The sequence below is a fragment of the Armigeres subalbatus genome, chromosome 2, assembly GCF_024139115.2.
Source record: "Armigeres subalbatus isolate Guangzhou_Male chromosome 2, GZ_Asu_2, whole genome shotgun sequence".
In the NCBI taxonomy this organism is placed as follows: Eukaryota; Metazoa; Arthropoda; class Insecta; order Diptera; family Culicidae; genus Armigeres; species Armigeres subalbatus.
The window spans coordinates 267,524,322-267,543,122 of record NC_085140.1 but is presented as its reverse complement, the minus strand read 5'-3'; the positions used below and the strand labels follow the sequence as shown (position 1 = coordinate 267,543,122).

The 18,801-nt window shown below is 42.2% G+C and overlaps 1 pseudogene; it reads left to right on the top strand.

Annotated features, from left to right (window-relative positions):
- Window positions 1–15,395: 15,395 nt before the first annotated feature.
- On the top strand, window positions 15,396–16,012 carry LOC134216303 (large ribosomal subunit protein uL5-like; annotated as a pseudogene).
- Window positions 16,013–18,801: the final 2,789 nt, after the last annotated feature.

Sequence of the window (18,801 nt, the reverse complement as noted above, 5' to 3'; positions counted from 1 at the left end):
TCCTTAAATTTGTTTCGAAAATGAACTCCCGCGACCTCAGACATAGATGGCAGCACCTATTCCATTAGACCAGTGGCGTATAAAGGAGGTCACCCAAATTCCCGCATTTGGTGGAGCCAATGCGATAATTTTGAAACCATCGGTTACAGTATGTAATGGTGGCGCTGTGAAAACCCGATCTACAAATGCATCTTTCGAATCACTAACGCTGTCGCCGACGACCACACGACCCACGATTTGCTTCAGCGACTCCGCCGATGCTGGGACCGCTATTCGCCCTCCGTGACATTTCAAATGAAATGGCACGAGCGTGAGGGAAAGCAGTTTTCTTATAATCAATAAAAAGATCCATTATCCACGCCTCTTTGTTCGAGTCTTTGTTGATCGGTATGAGAGCAAATATTGTGTAACCGTTACTCACCAAAGGGGCGTGGCTACAGGGTTAATTTGATTGAGTTTAAGAAAGCAGGGGCATCATTGCATAGCTCCTTTCGACAGCTCTTTTGAGTTGAGGTGCGCAATGCCACCCCAGCTTTTCCATGCGTGCGAGCTATTTCGTACAAGATGTCGCGAAAAGCAGCCCGCGAACCCACCGTTCTCCTGCCGACAATTTCATTCCCGCAGTAGTGTGGGTCGTGCGGATGAAAATTTCTTGCCTTCATCGCTACGATGGCGGCTGTGGCAGCAGCGCGGTGGAGCATATTTCTGCAACGGTGGCGTCTTAAGTACCATCGATTAGCTATCATCAGTAAAAGCAGCTCTTAAGCAATAATTTGAAGCGAGACGAATTTTGATCAAAGTACAAATGATTTCTTGGTGATGGATATCAGCAGTAGCAGTCAAGTGAAATTTCCCCTCAAGATTATAATTTTGGTAGGTAGTCTGCTACTTGTTTCAGGTTTTACAGGGTGTTCAATAAGTTCGAATACACTTTCAAAAAATGTTTAAAAATTGAGAATAAATTATTTCTTTTCCCGTTTCTATTTCATTGAAAGTATTGTTTATAAGGAACGTTTGTAACATTTTTTTTTCAAATGACCTCTATTTTGTGCTTCTTCACGAGCTTCAAACGTTTCTAAAACCCATCGCAAGTGGCACGCACGGTCTTCATGGGCATTTCGTTCCAGATTTTGAGAATTACGTCTTGAGCTGCTCCAAGTTACTGACCTTATATTCGTACAGCTTTAACATAATAAAAGGACCAAACAAAAAAACTAAGAGGGTTCATATCCGGGTAGCTGGGTGGTCGCAATCTTTTGTCCAAAAAGTCGATGAAATTGTCCCCACCCCATATTAGGCTAAAATCGCAATTTTCGTGTATAAAGGGTTATCGTCTTATTGGAATACGTAGAGCTCATCTCCGTCTTATCACCGGGCCACTACTGGGGGCATCAATCGTCCACAAAACCTCAGTTTTGAAGTACGCCGCAATGATTTTGAACTTCAAAAACGGCTATTTATGATGCCCCAATCCATTTTTAACGCGCGTAATAAACAAACAACAAGTAACAGAATGTCGACACCACACACATCCGATAGCTTATATATACCGCTAACGCTGACAATAATACTAATACAGAATATGTACATTGGGCTTACAAACACAATGATCAAATATTTGTATTCGAACTTATTGAACACCCTGTATTTCCATCCATGCGACTACACTTTTGCAGCTTCTCCTTCTGACGCGCGTTCTTGATTCTGCTGCCGGCGGAAACATTCTGCTGCCTGAAAGCGATTATAATTTGCACTTTAAACAAAATTCGTTTCGGCAAAACTGTGTGTGAAACTTGAAAAAAAAAAACCAGATTAATCCACCTAGCGTTGATGGTGCCTTTCTCGCATTTAGTTGGGACACCCACCTTATATGAGGTTTACATGGTCCGATGTACCATTTTCTTCATAACTTTGAAACGCAACGACCAATCGTTATAAAATTCAATAGTGATCAACAAGGCTTTGTCCCCTGTCGAATGAAACGTGTTGCGAGCAACTCGGTTAAGGATTACTATACGAAAAGTTATCTAATGTTTTTATAGCTTTTGTGCACACACATACTCACACACATACACACACACATACACACATACATACACACGGACAGACATACATGTGCTCAGCTCGTCGAGCTGAGTTGATTGGGATATAATACTATGGGTCTCACAGGCTTCTATAAAAAGTTCGTTTTCAGAGTGAAATGATAGCCTTTCGGTACAACTTAGTTGTACGAGAAAGGCAAAAACGATTGATTTTCAATAATTCGCCTTCCCAGTCACAAACAGTAACAAAACCATATCAGAATCTTGAGGAAATTTCATTTGGCTGCCACTGATGACATCCATGCGAGTAAATATTTGTAGCATCCAGGGTTTGAATCAAGGTTTGAATCCAAAAGGAGAATGAGTAAATCTCTCACTTATCATGTATTGTCTACACAGTAAAATATTATGAAAATTAGCCACGACGGAATTCATAATTGAATATAAAATTCGGAAACAGAATGTGTACCAGATCATAATTTTAAGATTCTGTGATGTAAATGATAAATCCATTGAAATTTCAATTGAATATATCTTAATTTCACATGACTCTACCGGAAACCTTGGTGTGCGAGCACGTGGCTGTCAAAACAAATCAAAACAAACTTCACTGCATTTCATGCAAACCGCAGCTGGCACCTATTTTACTCATATCAGAATCAACCTAAACGGATATCTTCGCATATGAAAATAAAGCAGCCTCTATGACGCTGCATTTCATCGCTGCAACTCTTTGTTTTTTGCTTCTTCCTTCCTTCAGCATACTGAGTCTCAAATGAATCCGTCTCGATGGAGTTTCCGTGTCATGTAAATTTAAGCTATCGTTCAGCCTAATGAAGAATTATCGAATCACCAAAACGTTTAACCTGTTACACCTTGATCGACTCGATATCAAGAAGCGGAAATACCCGAGACGATAACAAGTTCGGCTCTCACTCTGCAGACCAATGTTCAATTCCCATGCTCTGCTCCTTTTTTTGTTTTCAAATAAAAATAAGAACTGTAAAATTCCAGCACGTGTAAATTTAAAACAACCTATAACTTTCTGTCGTTTAACACGGAGCAGATTTGTTACACGGAAATTTACAGGTTTTGTTCGTACTGTGTATCCGGAATAAATTTATAACGCTTTTTATACCGAAGTTGGATTTCTCTCCAGATACAGGCAACTTTCCCAACTTCGTTTTTCGGTAGCTATTAAGATAATCAACTGATTCGGGGGACTAAAAGCCATGATAATTTTTTTAAATAAGCCCCTACTGCGGGGGCACCGGTTTTGATGATGCATTTCTCGCTTAACTTTTCAAAAGGACCTAAGTAACATTTTTTCATGAATTAATTTGAATAGCGCAATCAATAGAACAACATGAAAGCTATTGATTGCGCTATTCAAATTAATTCATGAAAAAAATGTTACTTAGGTCCTTTTGAAAAGTTAAGCGAGATTTCAACTTTTTTTTACACAGCTGAGCGAAAAAAATATGGTCCCCAATGTATAATGAGCGATAACAAAGCATTTTATCAATACCCCTCGGTGGGGACTGCCTAACCGATTCAGTTTGTTCCAACTTGTATACAAGTGCGATAGTTTTGTTTTCATGGCTTGTTATGATTCGAAGAGGTTTCAGCCTCTCTTTTATCGTTGTTCGTTATCTATTGAGAGCGATTTCTGCAAACCCTGGTAGCATCTCCCTATTTCGCGCGTTCATGATTCTGCAAAGCGGTTAATTTGCACATTGAACAAAATTCTTCACACAACCTTCCCTAGTATAAAATTGTGGTCCTGAAAAGAATCAATTTATTGGTCCTGCAACAAAATCAAATCCAGAACCATGCAAGAAAATTTCACTGCAGTACCGCTGACGTTGACGATAGCCACTCGATAGTTTGCCGCTAAATCGCTACAGATGCTGAAACCACCGTCATGTTAGGACCGCTACCAACGCCATCGTTCTGAGCGCTCTCCGTTCCCGCTCTTCGTGACCACTCACTGTGGATTATCGTACAGAAATGACACGCGACCGCGACCGCGAATCATGGCCCTTTTTATACCCAGAGAAAATGAAACGGTGGCCCTTAACTTACATCATTCTGATAAGAAAATTATTTTGAGCTTTTTAGTGGAATGTCTTCACTTGTCATAAGACGAGTTTGTACAATCCCATTGAATTCCACCACTTGATTGTATCTTGACAGATACGTATTTCGACCTCAACAGTAAGGCCGTCTTCAGTGTCTCGTACTTGACTCGACTTGACATTCTGATGTCGGTGTTGGGAATATGCATGAACGGGATTGGTTGATTCTAATACTTCTACTGAGTAGGACAAGAATTGAAATTTTCAATAGTTTATCGTGAATAATCAAAAGTTTCAATGAAATTGACAAATTGCGGGAGAGTTTCCGAGTCGATTGATATACATATAATTCTCGAATATCCATCGATAGATAAAGGCTCTATTAACGTTCAAAATCTGGATTCTAGATTCTGATTTGACACCCAGTACCTTCGAGTATAACGTTGTCCAACGTCAAAACAAGTTCCTTCTTCATTTCAGTTGTTCTATTCTTCTCTTCTTTATCGACTACATATTATTATTGACTTCTCCAAATGTATTCAAGTATGCGTAATTCCACTGTATTCCTCTCAAAGTGTTTGAGGTAGTTTTGCTGCAACTTTTATTTTATACATCCTACACAGTGACATTGGTATTAATGGTTCTGGATTGGAGTAATCAATAGGCCTGTGCATTACTACATTACTACAGGTGTGCTCCAAACCCTGAAGTAATATTAGTAGTAGTTAGCAGTAATAGTTAAACGAACATTTGCTCTTTTTAGACAGAAACTCTCAGCTGAGTGACAACCGAATGTGACGTCACGTCTGGCATATTCAGTGCATTTTTCATAACAGACGTGACGTTTCACTCGGCCCACCCACTATGGGTGGTAATGTTTACGTTATTTTTTCGACTAATACAGACTTGGAGTACTTTGGCCCACACCTTTACTGAAGCACGTCGTCAATAGGCCTATTCTAATTATTCCCTCTGTCTATTATTTCTCTGTCTGGGGTGTGCAAATTAACTTTGCCGACTACTGACGCATAAACGAGACGAGCGGTAGGACTGACTAAACGGTGACCACGCTAGCAGTTTAACTCGGGCTCGGAGCAAACTGCACCAAGCGCTTGGGAAAAGATGGACATGCATGTACTCTCGTTTGATACTCTTCGCATGGAGAGTAAACGCCTAATGGTTGGCTGTCGTCACGTGTTCGACTCCGAAAAACTTCTGCTGCTGCGATTCAACGGTCATTCGATGGTTGCCGTCGTGCTTCACGCCATCGACACCTTCTCTGCGTGGCTCGGCGGACTTCTTGTTGTTGTGTGTAGTTGTCGCGGCGGTCGCCTCAGTTGGTGGTGTAGGGGTTACCGTGCGCAACTTTCACGCGGGTGTCGTCGCTTCTAATCCTGTTCCGGGAAACCTTTTCCACAGCTGTTTCCGGTTCACGACCGAAACGTTGGTCGACTTCCTAGGCTTCTTCTCTGGGTTAGCTCACAGCTCGGTGCTCTAGCCCTGACTAGGGTGCGGAAAATATCGTTCGAAAATGTCTCGAAGCTAAACTGCGGGGTCGAAAACGGTCGCTGACAGAAATGGTGGTGCGACGGGTCTCGCAATGCTTGCCACAGATCTGTCACGGGATTGAAGATGCCGTCATACAGACGGGTTAACTCTTGCACATTAAGCACACTCATGTCATCATTATTACCTGTCGCATTCAACTTCAACGCACTCGCACGCACTAATCTAGCTGACGCATGCACGCATTTAGGCACCTATCTACTTGAGGGAAATTAGGAAAGAAAATCTAGTTAGGCGAAATTCAAAGGTTTCTTCACGTTTTCACTAGTTCACGCGAAAACAACGAAGTGGGTTATTTTCGAAAAGGTCAAAAATTATCGAATACCAATCGGAAAATCATTTCGTCCCCACCTTTAGAACCAGATGTTTCATTTCGCTTCCCAACCCGAATATTATTTTACAGGAGCTGGGGCCAACGATACTTTAACCCTGGTCGATGCCCGGTCGCGTACATGTTGGTTTGGCTAACGACTTTCCCTTTGGCGCCAGCAATAAACCGTGAACTCATTTACTCCTTAATGCGGGTCATGAACAAGTGAACCAATGAACTTATGAGCTCTAATATTCCACGTGAGTGAATTCAAAAATGACCCTCAACGTGAGTTCAATTCTACTTCATCTATTGTACAACTTTGGTTAATTAAAAATTCAAATAGTCGTGGTACTGCCACATATGATGAGTGATGACTCATTGCACTTAACTGAGAATACATGAGACTTCGAAGGCAAATATAACTTCCAAGCGACAACCCAAATGTCCTATAAAATCCATCCACCGCTCCATCCACTAGAAGCACATGCAAACCCCAGCCCTAAATAAGCATAGATAGTGGTATCTATCATCCGCACTATGAGCCTAACTGTTCCCATTCGGCTGACGCAGGAAAACATCCATCGGTTGGTAAGTACATCCTACCAAACCAAGACTTTTATTTGCCCTCCAAGTTCCACCGCCAGGTAAGAATGTACAATGATTAAGACCGCAGCTTTACCTCAACTAGCTCAGAAGGCGAAAGGGAAGCGCAGGTGCTGCTGGTGCTGCGATGCTGAAAAGGACCGGCACAGAGAACTACAAAGGCAAATGCAAACCGAGATATCATTCACCCCATCTTGTGCAAATAGGACACGTCAGGATTCAATTCCAGACTAAACAGAAACAGAAGTTAGTGCTAGGGTACTGGGAGCATTTAAGACCATTGGTCGTATTCTATACAAATAAAGCTTTAAATTAATGGTCATGTACGATTGAGTGGTAGTAGTAGTAAAATTCAATTTATTTATACATATCTCATTTTGTACGTTGTACATACTGTCTTTACATGTCAAGTGGTTGACCCTAAGGTCCTTCATCTTTGCATGAATTTAATTCAATATTCCAGTTAAAAGGAAATCGCATTGCAAAATACTACATTCGAGCCTATTTCGACATTGGTTACGATTGAGTGTTTCATCATTTTTATCATATTTCAGCGAGGGGACCGTTATGGCGTATCTTTTATCCTAGCTTGCTAGATTGAGGTGCAATCTTCATGTTTGTTTGAACAAAAAATTGATACGCACTTAGTATTTAGCATTGAACGCAATCAGTTTCATTTTTATTCGTCAAAGTATTTGCTTCATTACTAAGTAAATTTCAGAGCTGCTTAAGTATGGGAGAAATGCCATTTTTTCTGCGGAATAACGCCTTTTTTCCGCAAGCAGACGCTATTAGCTTTATGATTTTTCTCCACTTCCCAGCTCCGTGCTGCTCAAGGAATTTCAAATGCGTAATCATTCCTTGACCACTTACGGAAGGCTTGCTAAAACGTCAAAATAAGATTGTTCATAATAATAAGTGACCGACGCTGCTGGGTTACTGGGAACGTCAATGGAGTCTTGCATGTAGCGATAGCGTCGTAAACTTAAGACAAAGTGAACTCATTTGTCAAAAATATAATCAATGGTCTAAAATACCCCCGTCACCCTTGCACTGCGCCTGCTAATGAGAACAGTCACACAGGGGACTGTGCAGTGGCACGTTCGAAGCCACTGTTTATTGAGACATACCTACCCGATGGTTGGTTGGCTGGTTGGCGAATAAGGCGCCCGCGGCTGTTTGAGTAGTGCCACCGAGTCAATTCGGGAAATGCATTCTGTGCGGAATGCGAATGCTGCATTACAACAATACGAATTTCCCGCTACGTATCTCGCGAGAATAATACTTGGGCTCATCAGTATTATTAGGCTGCAGACCATTTCACTGGTTCATTTAATTTTCCATCAGATTTAACAGTTTTATTGCTCTTTAGGTAAAGATAAGAATGAACGAAATAATGATTATTTTAGACCGATTGATAATTAAATATCTCATGTTCATAGGATTCTATTACAAACCGATAATTGATTATCTTGACAAAATGAAGGTTCTGGTTTATACTGGAATACATGATATCAGTCATTTAAGAAAATTTTGAAGAAAGTATTTCAAACCATTATATTCCGTCAAATGAATAAAGAAAGAACTGAAATTAACAGAAACAAAAAAACAAATGAACAACACAAGCCTCATTAACCGATGTTTCACTTAACAATATGAATAGATAAAATCGCTACGTCATAAACCCGATTGGATACGAAACCATCCTAATGAAATACGTGGCCAGTTGGCACGAATTCAGTGACTTCAGATTAATTAAGGTTAAATCAGTCATGAATGATTGTAACGATATTCGTGACGTTCGGCGAAAAAAAAATTCCTAACACTAATCAACGATTCATGACATAAATTACGACCCGCAAGATGATGGATGAGAGTATCCATCCGGGTGTTGATCGGGTGCACTGCGAGGTGTTAAACCGGTTCATTTGACTAGCCTAGAAATGATTACAAAACTAATGGGGCAGGGGTAGAGTAAAAAGAAAATGAAGATCGTTGATATATGATCATGTAAGAAGGATGAATAATTGAATCCAATAGAGCGGATGTTGAAGTAAATTTAACTAAATATTGATTCCGTACAAAGTTGCTCCGATCGATTTCACTGCGAATTAAATTGTGTGTGGTGTTTTCATTGGGGTAAGTACCCGAGCAAAGTTTGAAATCAAATAGAAATCAAAATTAGCTGTGATGATGTCAATTATTTGATAACTCCTGTTGATCTCGTTTGATTTGGATTAACGGTTACACAGCAGCCGATGTGTCGTGTTAATCCCTTTTCCACGGTTTGAGACTTAAAGTCCATCCAACTGGGAGCTACTAATCGGCTTCTTGATTCTGTTGATCTCCGAACAGTTTGCTCAATGTTAAGAAAGAGACACAAATTATGATGATAAAAACCATCCATTTCGTATAGCTACGTAGTCCTACGTCACCTTTGCGTACAACCCGATTCGGCTTCGACAATTGAGGGTCCTTCGACAATTTTGAGTAGGAAGTTGAGGGTTTCAGTCCCTCCAGCTCATATCAATTTGTCCATTTCGAAACATGTACTGTGCCAGTGGCATAGCCACGGAAGGGGGGGTGGGGTAGGCTTGAAAACCATATATACCGCTCGGCGGCACTAGTTTATATGTGAAAATTTGATTGTATAAATATTTTGAAATCCCTAATTTTAGCCGCCAAGAAATCTTATCCATCATGTTGAAGACCTTTTTTCTCTGAAACACATTTGCTTGACAAATGTTCATTACATGCGATTACTCGTTTGATGATAATGATGAATCCTCCGGGAATCCCCCCGGAAGTTCCTCTGGGAATTCCTCCGGAAGTTCCTCCAGGGATTCCAAAAGAATTCTTTTGGAAGTTCCTTTGGGAATTCTGCCGATAGTTCCTTCGAGAATTCATCGAGATGTTCCTACGGGATTTCTTCCGCAAGTTCCTTCGAGAATTCCTCCAATAGTTCCTTCGGGATTTCGTTCCTTACGGAGTTCAACAAAATCGTCCAAGGGCCAATTGAAAACTGCGTCATTCCTTCTAAAATTCTCCAGATATTCCTACAGAAATGCCTTCCTTTAACTCACAGATAATTCCTCCGAGAAATCTTCCTTGAATTCCAATGAAAATTCAAATCCCAATTTCTTTAGAATTTTTTTTTTAATTATATGTGAGTTAATTCAGGAAGACCTGGCAATTCTCAAATAGGTTCTTCTGCTTTTGCCCACGAAATTCTAAAAAAAACTTTGGGAATTTCACCGGAAATCTTTCCAGATATATTTCTAAAAAATTTCTTCAAAATTTATCGAAAGCTGCACCGAAACTGCGTTTTCTTAGAAATTGGTCAAGGTATTGCATGAGCATGAGTATAAGCATGATGACCGTGCATTTCGTAGTTTGTAACAAGTGCTAGTGTGTGGGGCAAGTGTAACTGACTGAGGCCAGGGCCGTGTTACTCCCAGCACTGGTGAGACCCACTTTAACAAGCCTCAGGGTCGGCTCTACGCTCGTGACACTCCGCGATAGGAAAACACTCGAAGTTGTCTCGTGCCAAACTTCCACTTTTATTTTCGGTTACCGGTACAATTTATTTCGCCTTTGACGTCCTACTTTCTTTCTCTATTCCTGCGTCCGTCCTCAAACACCGGACGACGCCTCCCACTTCCTTAGCGCTACCTCCTACCTTTCTCTTCCTCAGTGCTCCCAATACTTTCTTCTCCGTTCTTCGGGGCCCCGCGCACTGCTACTCCGCTACCTGTAGACTCTTCGGTTTCTGCAAATGGGTTGGAGGTGGATGTCAGCTTCTCCTCGGCGGACTGTAGCCTCTCGTGGACTCTCTGCCTGTGTCGTCCACCCCTCCTGTCGGGTGGTGGCCGAACAACGAGAGAATGTGCAGGTTGAGGATCAAAGGCCGGTTCTTCAACTTCAGCATAATCAGCGTCGATAGCCCACACTCCGGAAGCACTGATGATGATAAGGACGCATTCTACGCGCAGCTGGAACGTGAGTATGACAGCTGCCCAAGCCACGACGTCAAAATCATCATAGGAGATTTGAACGCACAGGTTGGCCAAGAGGAGGAGTTTAGATCGACTATTGGGAAGTTCAGCGCTCACTGGCTGACGAACGAAAACGGCCTGCGACTAATTGATTTCGCTGCCTTCAAGAACGTGGCCATTCGCAGCACCTACTTCCAACACAGTCTTTCGTATCGGTACACCTGGAGATCACCACTGCAGACAGAATCACAAATCGACCACGTTCTGATTGATGGACGGCACTTCTCCGACATTATCGACGTCAGGACATATCGTGGCGCTAACATCGACTCTGACCACTATCTGGTGATGGTTAAACTGCGCGCAAAACTATCTGTCATCAATAATGTTCGGTACCGACGATCGCCGCGGTACGACCTAGAGCGACTGAAGCAACCTGATATCGCCACTGCATACGCGCAGCATCTCGAGACAGCGTTGCCGGAAGAGGGTGAGCTCGATGGGGCCCCTTTTGAGGGCTGGAATACAGTTAAAGCAGCCATTAACGACGCAGCGGAGAACAACGTCGGGTTTGTGGGACGAAGTCGACGGAACGATTGGTTCGACGAAGAGTGCAGAGAGATTCTGGAGGAGAAGGACGCAGCGCGGGCAGCAAGGTACCCGGCAGAACGTGGAACGTTATAGACGAAAGCGGAGACAGCAGACCCGCCTTTTCCAGAAGAAGAAACGCCGCCTGGAAGAAGCGGAGTGCGATGATATGAAACAGCTCTGCCGTTCTCAAGAAACACGCAAGTTCTATCAGATGCTCAACGTATCCCGCAAAGGCTTCATGCCGCGAGCCGAAATGTGCCGGGATAAGGATGGGAGCATCTTGACGGACGAACGTGTGGTGATCGAAAGGTGGAAGCACGTCAGTTCAGCGGACGATGGAAGCCAATCAGCCCCCCCCCCCCTTGATGGAAGTTAAGGATGCCATTCAACAGCTAAAGATCAATAAAGCAGCTGGTAAGGATGGTATCGGAGCTGAGCTCATCAAGATGGGCCCGGAAAAGCTGGCCACAGTAACCGGAGGAGTGGAAGGAAGGGGTTATATGCCCCATCTACAAGAAAGGCGGCAAGCTGGAGTGTGAGAGCTTAATGCCGCTTACAAAGTGATATCCCAGATCATCTTCCGTCGACTACAGACCAGATCTTTACTGTACGGCAAATCCTTCAAAAATGCCGTGAATACCAGGTCCGAACGCATCATCTGTTCGTTGATTTCAAGGCGGCATACGACAGTATAGACCGCATAGAGCTATGAAAAATTATGAACGAGAACAGCTTCCCTGGGAAGCTTACCAGACTGATCAAAGCAACGGTGGATGGTGTTCAAATTTTTTGTACGTCCGGACTTCGAGGCAAGTTTTTACAATTGCTTCGATTTCCGGACATGCTGAAATGATGCTATATATCAATTAAGCTAATTGAATTCAAATGATTCGTAATGAGCAGGCATAGTTACAATTTTTATTAGATTTGAGTTGCTGCACCCCAAAAGGAACATTGCTTATCGATTATCGCTTATACACATATTATATTGTTAATTATATCACTTTGTTAACTTGGAATATCACACAAGTAGCAAAACTTGCCTTCCGTTTCTAGTGGAAGGTTGTCTTCAAAATTATTTTTTGTATGTGAATGATTACTTTTTTGTTTTCGGACACGCCCGGATTTATAAATCCGCATGCATTCATTATTTCAATCGTATTTTTCAATCCTTGACTCCTGATAGCAAACTAAACGTATTTCAAAAGATACATAAATACCACTAATGTCTATATTTCGAAGTATATCTTAACAATGATAAGATGATGCATAATTTTAATTTTCCGATGTTCATCCCATCAAAAACAAAGCTATGAAAAGGTATTTGATTTATTTCTTATTTTTCGCAGTCGACAAAAAGAAACAACGTAATGTGTGCCGTTTTATGCCTTTGTTTCGCGATGAGATGAATATAATGTCAAAAAAAAAAACTTTCTACCTTGAGGGGGGGGGATGTATGAAATTATTAGAATCCTAATGTTGTATATAGCAGTTGAATGCTCCCGCTTGGTTTCAAATATTGATTTTTGGTAGTCCTGGTCAATCACGGAGCAGAAACTTCGAATGGTACACACAACCGGGGGATGCCGGATAAATATGAATGCTATATCATAGTTGTTTTTTAACGGATTAAATTGGTTATTTGAGAATTATTATAGCTAAACTCGAAGTGTCCGGAAATTCGAAGCAAAATTGTCCGGTATTAGAAGCATTCCTTACACTGTGTCCGGATTTCGAAGCAAGTGATGTTCAATGTTTTCGATTATATTGGCTATTTCGCACATACAAAATGTCATTTTCAGTATACTACAGCAAATTTGATAAGTTAGAGATCGCAGCAAGCCATGCGCGCGGATGGTTGCTTTTAAATTTGCTGTCACGTTTTTTATCGTCCAAAATAGATTCGGCTGATGTATATATTTTGCATATGTACTAGAAGAAAAAAGTTTAAGTTATCTGAAGTTTGAGATTTGGTGACATTTACTCAAGTGTATTCTTATTAGAGCGCGAAACCGTTTGTGTAGTTTGTTTACGCGGATGTAATTGGTGAAAATATGTTTGAATGTGTGATAATATCAGGAAAATATGGAGTTGCTTGGAATAGCGTTGGGAGAGTAGTGATTTTTTAGTGGACACTATGTGAGGTCTTTTCTTTCTCAGTGCATTTATCCGGAATTTGATCAATTTGGTGAGATTGTTTCAATATGTTTTTATATGATTTCAAAACTAAAAACGCGCTGGATTTAAAAATCCGGAAGTTTGTTAATGAATCCATTATCCAATTGATAATGGTAGCATAAACAGGCGGGGTTTATTGCAAGTGAAAGTGACCTTGGACTGGACGTGAGTTACCAGGCAGTCTGAAATGGGTCACTGGAGCTGCAGTAGAGCTAACACCTTCTAACTCCCGGGCTAAAGCTGACTTTATTAAAGACAGCTCTCTTCCATAATACCCAGTGGGGGTTAGATTGAAGATACACACACACTACAGCAAATTTGATAAGTTAATCTTGACAGGGTGTGGTATCACTCAGTGTCAAGTACTTAATTCCGTTTGAAACATTCAACTAAAAATTCAGCAGTGCTTAGGTGTCCGGACTTCGAGTCAAAACGGTAGCACTAGTCGACCCGGCAGACGTTGTCCTGCGAAGTAAGCGAAAACGCGCGTTGTAAATTGCCCATGCAAAATTTCCATTCAAATCTTAATTTTAGTTTTTCACGACTTACTCAACCCTACTCGAGATTTTTGCATGAGTAAATATTATATAAACCCGTCAGAAACGACAACGAACATACAGGGGATGGACAAAATAATTAGGATAGGCAAATTTTGGGTAAAATTAGATGTGTTGTAACTATCTTAGTTATCATCCGATTTTGACAATTCAGGCATGCCTGAACTAGAAAATTAATGCAGTTTGACGGTATGTCCATGGAACCGACTATGGCCACCAGATTCCGGAAATATTCCGGGTTTTTCGGAGGTAGGTTCAAAACCGTAAATTTGAGGTGGATATTAGGAGAAGTTGTGGTTAAAAATTGAATAATATTAGTAATCACAAATGAAGTAGGGCTCTTGCTGATTGGAACCATATATTGAGATTTTGAATCGGACCAGAATCAAGTGAGATATGGCCATTTCTTTAAAATCGGTTCCGATCGATACTTATCAAAGGGGTCAGGCCACAACTTCATTTGAATCTCGCTTTTTGATAGATCGGCCACTATGATTTTATTCTAGAAGGGCTCTCATGTGTCCAGAATGCAAAACCAATTGAATAAACGGATCCTGGAGTCGCTGGGATGTCCCGGGGGAACCTGTGAATGGGGACATTAAAGTTTTAGCACCAAAATCAGTCATTCGACGGCTCTTTTTTTTCATGGTTTTCGATCAGGAAGCGAAGTATGAATATAAAATGGTCCATTGGCGGCTCTGACCGCTTTCAGGAGCTACGGATTGGCCCTGGGGAACCTGTGGAAGGGGACATTTTAGTTTTATCACCAAAACCAGTCGTTCGACGACTCTTTTTTCATGGTTTTCGATCAGGAAACGAAGTATGAATATGAAATAGTCCATTGACGGCTCTAACCGATTCCAGGATCTACGGATTGGCCCCGAGGAACCTGTGGAAGGGGACATTTTAGTTTTAGCACCAAAACCAGCCATTCGACAGCTCTTCATTCATGGTTATCGATCAGGAAGCGAAGTAGGAAAATAAAATGGATCATAGACGGCTCTGACCGCTTCCAGGACCCAAGGATTGCCCCCGGGGAACCTGTGGAAGGGGATATTTTAGTTTTACCACCAAAAACCAAAACCGGTCGTTCGACGGCTCTTTTTTCATGGTTTTCGATCAGGAAGCGAAGTATGAATATAAAATGGTCCATTGACGACTCTGACCGCTTCCAGGATCTACGGATTGGCTCTGAGGAACCTGTGGAAGGGGACATTTCAATTTTTAGCACAAAAACCAATATTGAGTATAAATTGGACCATTAATGGATCTGACCGCATCCAGGACTTCGCTTCCTGATCCAAAGCCATGAAAACAGAGCCGTTGTATGACTAGTTTTGGTGCTAAAACTAAAATGTCCCCTTCCACTGGCTTCCTGGGCCAATCTGTAGGTCCAGAAAGCGGTCAGAGCCCTCAATGGTCCCTTTTATATTCATTACTCGATTCCTAATCGAAACCACTAGAAAAGTAACTTGTGTTGTTTGATGAACACATTTTCATCGTTCTGCGGACAATTTCCAAAATGGCCACCAAAACCGCTGCGAAGGATAAATCCAAGAATATTATGCGCGATCTGCGGATCCGTAAACTCTGCCTAAATATTTGCGTCGGTGAATCCGGTGACAGGCTGACCCGTGCTGCCAAGGTGTTGGAACAGCTGACTGGCCAGACCCCAGTCTACTCGAAGGCTCGTTATACTGTGCGGTCCTTTGGTATCCGCCGTAACGAAAAGATCGCCGTTCACTGCACGGTTCGCGGTGCAAAGGCTGAGGAAATTTTGGAGCGTGGTTTGAAGGTCCGTGAATACGAGTTGTGACGTGATAACTTCTCCCAAACCGGCAATTTCGGATTCGGTATTCAGGAACACATCGATCTGGGTATCAAGTACGATCCCTCATTCGGTATTTACGGTCTGGACTTCTATGTTGTGCTGGGACGCCCAGGATACAACGTTGCTCAGAGACGGCGTAAGACCCGCAAGATCGGTTTCATTCATCGCCTGACTAAGGAGGATGCCATGAAGTGGTTCCAGCAGAAGTACGACGGTATCATCCTGAACAACAAGGCGAAGTAAAATGCGTTCCAAAACCAAGTTTTTACTGTCCTTGTAATAAGCTAAAAGTAACACAAAAATAAAAATATGAAAAGAGACGTCGAATGACTGGTTATGATGCTTAAAATAAGATGTCCCCTTACACAGATTCTCCAGGAGCAATCCGTGGGTCTTGGAAGCGGTCAGAGCCGTCAATGGACCATTTTATATTCAAACCTCGCTTCCTGATCAAAAATCGAATGACTGGTTTTAGTGCTAAATGTCCTCATTCACAGAATCCTCGAAGGCAATCAGTAGGTCCTGGAAGCGGTCAGAGCCGTTAATGGTCATTTTTAATTCATATTTCGCTTCCTGGTCGAAATCCATGAAAAAAGAGCCTTCGAATGACTGGGTGTGATACTAAAACTAAAATGTCCCCTTCAACAGGCTCCCCGGGGCCAATCCGTAGGTCCTGGAAGCAATCAGAGCCGTCAATGGACCACTTTATATTCATACTTCGCTTCCTGATCGAAAACCATGAAAAAGAGCCGTCAAATGACTGGTTTTGGTGGTAAAACTAAAATGTCCCCTTCCACAGGTTCCCCGGGGCCAATCCGTAGGTCTTGAAAGCGGCCAGGGCCGTCAATGGATTATTTTATATTCATGCTTCGCTTCCTGATCGAAAACCATGAAAAAAGAGCCTTCGAATGACTGGTTTTGGTGCTAAAACTAAAATGACTCCTTCCACAGGTTCCCTGGGGCCAATCCGTAGATCCTGGAAGCGGTCAGAGCCGTCAATGGACCATTTTATATTTATACTTCGCTTCCTGATCGAAAACCATGAAAAAAGAGCCGTCGAACGACTGTTTTTTTGGTAAAACTAAAATGTCCCCTTCCACAGGTTCCTCGGGGCCAATCCGTAGATCCTGGAAGCGGTCAGAGCCGTCAATGGACCATTTTTCATTCATACTTCGCTTCCTGATCGAAAACCATGAAAAAAGAGCCTTCGAATGACTGGTTTTGGTGGTAAAACTAAAATGTCCCCTTCCACAGGTTCCCCGGGGCCAACCTGTAGGTCCTGGAAGCGGTCAGAACTGTAAATTGACCATTTTATATTCATACTTCGCTTCCTGATCGAAAACCATGAAAAAAGAGCCGTCGAACGACTGTTTTTTTTTTTTGGTAAAACTAAAATGTCCCTTTTCACAGGTTCCTCGGGGCCAATCCGTAGATTCTGGAAGCGGTCAGAGCCGTCAATGGACCATTTTATATTCATACTTCGCTTCCTGATCGAAAACCATGAAAAAGAGCCGTCGAATGACTGGTTTTGGTGGTAAAACTAAAATGTCCCCTTCCACAGGTTCCCCGGGGCCAATCCGTAGGTCTTGAAAGCGGCCAGGGCCGTCAATGGATTATTTTATATTCATGCTTCGCTTCCTGATCGAAAACCATGAAAAAAGAGCCGTCGAATGACTGGTTTTTGTGGTAAAACTAAAATGTCCCCTTCAACAGGTTCCCCGGGGCCAATCCGTAGATCCTGGAAGCGGTCAGAGCCGCCAATGGACCATTTTATATTTATATTTCGCTTCCTGATCAAAAACCATGAAAAAAGAGCCGTCGAATGACTGATTTTGGTGCTAAAACTTTAATGTCCCCATTCACAGGTTCCCCGGGGACATCTCAGCGACTCCAGGATCCGTTTATTCAATTGGCTTGACACACACTAGACACATTAGAGGCCTTCTAGAATAAAATCATAGTGGACAATCTATCAAAAAGCGAGATTCAAATGAAGTTGTGGCCTGACCCCTTTGATAAGTATCGATCGGAACCGATTTTAAAGAAATGGCAATATCTCACTTGATTCTGGTCCGATTCCAAATCTCAATATATGGTTCCAATCAGCAAAAGTTCTACTTCATTTGTGGTTACTAATATTATTCATTTTTCAACCACAACTTCTCCTAATATCCACCTCAAATTTACGGTTTTGAACCTACCTCCGAAAAACCCGGAATATCTCCGGAATCCGGTGGCCATAGTCGGTTCCATGGACATACCGTCAAACTGCATTAATTTTCTAGTTCAGGCATGCCTGAATTGTCAAAATCGGATAATAACTAAGGTAGTTACAACACATCTAATTTTACCTAAAATTTGCCTATCCTAATTATTTTGTCCATCCCCTGTATCTGCTGAAGGAATGAAGAAAATCCATTCAGCCGTTTTTGAGTTATGCGGATGCGGACCATTTCATTTTTATTATATAGATCTAGCGTGTCCTCTGCTGGTTCTGAACGGAAATCAAAAATATGTAGGCAGCTCATTTTTTCCAACGCATAAACTCAATTCCAAATTCCGAGTGTAGATTCACTGCTACCCGCCCGCAGCCCGTTCATTCAGCTACAACAGCAAACATCATACACGTAGCTTATCACCCTCCATTAATTGTGCTTCGTCCTGCAGGAGTGAAACATAAGCCGCGTCGTCCCCTTCGTTTTCTGCCTTCGCCTTGCGTTTAGGGGAAGCGAGCAAAGCTCTGAACAAAATTTTCCGCGTACCACACGAATTCACTGGAGTTCATTTGCTTTGCATCAAATTTTCAGTGTACTCTCTACCATCGAATCAAATCCCAATGCCGCTCTCGGTCGACTCTACCTTCAAATCCTTCGCATCATGTGTTTGCGGTGGATTTTCTCTCCACGGAACAGCGGAAGAAAATCCGTCCTCTCAAATCGATACCACCCAGTTGAACGAGAGAACGAGGAAAATTCGGCAAACGCACGTCCTTGCGAAAGGATCCGATCGTGCGAAGGAATCTCTCAGTTTTCCGACGGCTGCTGACG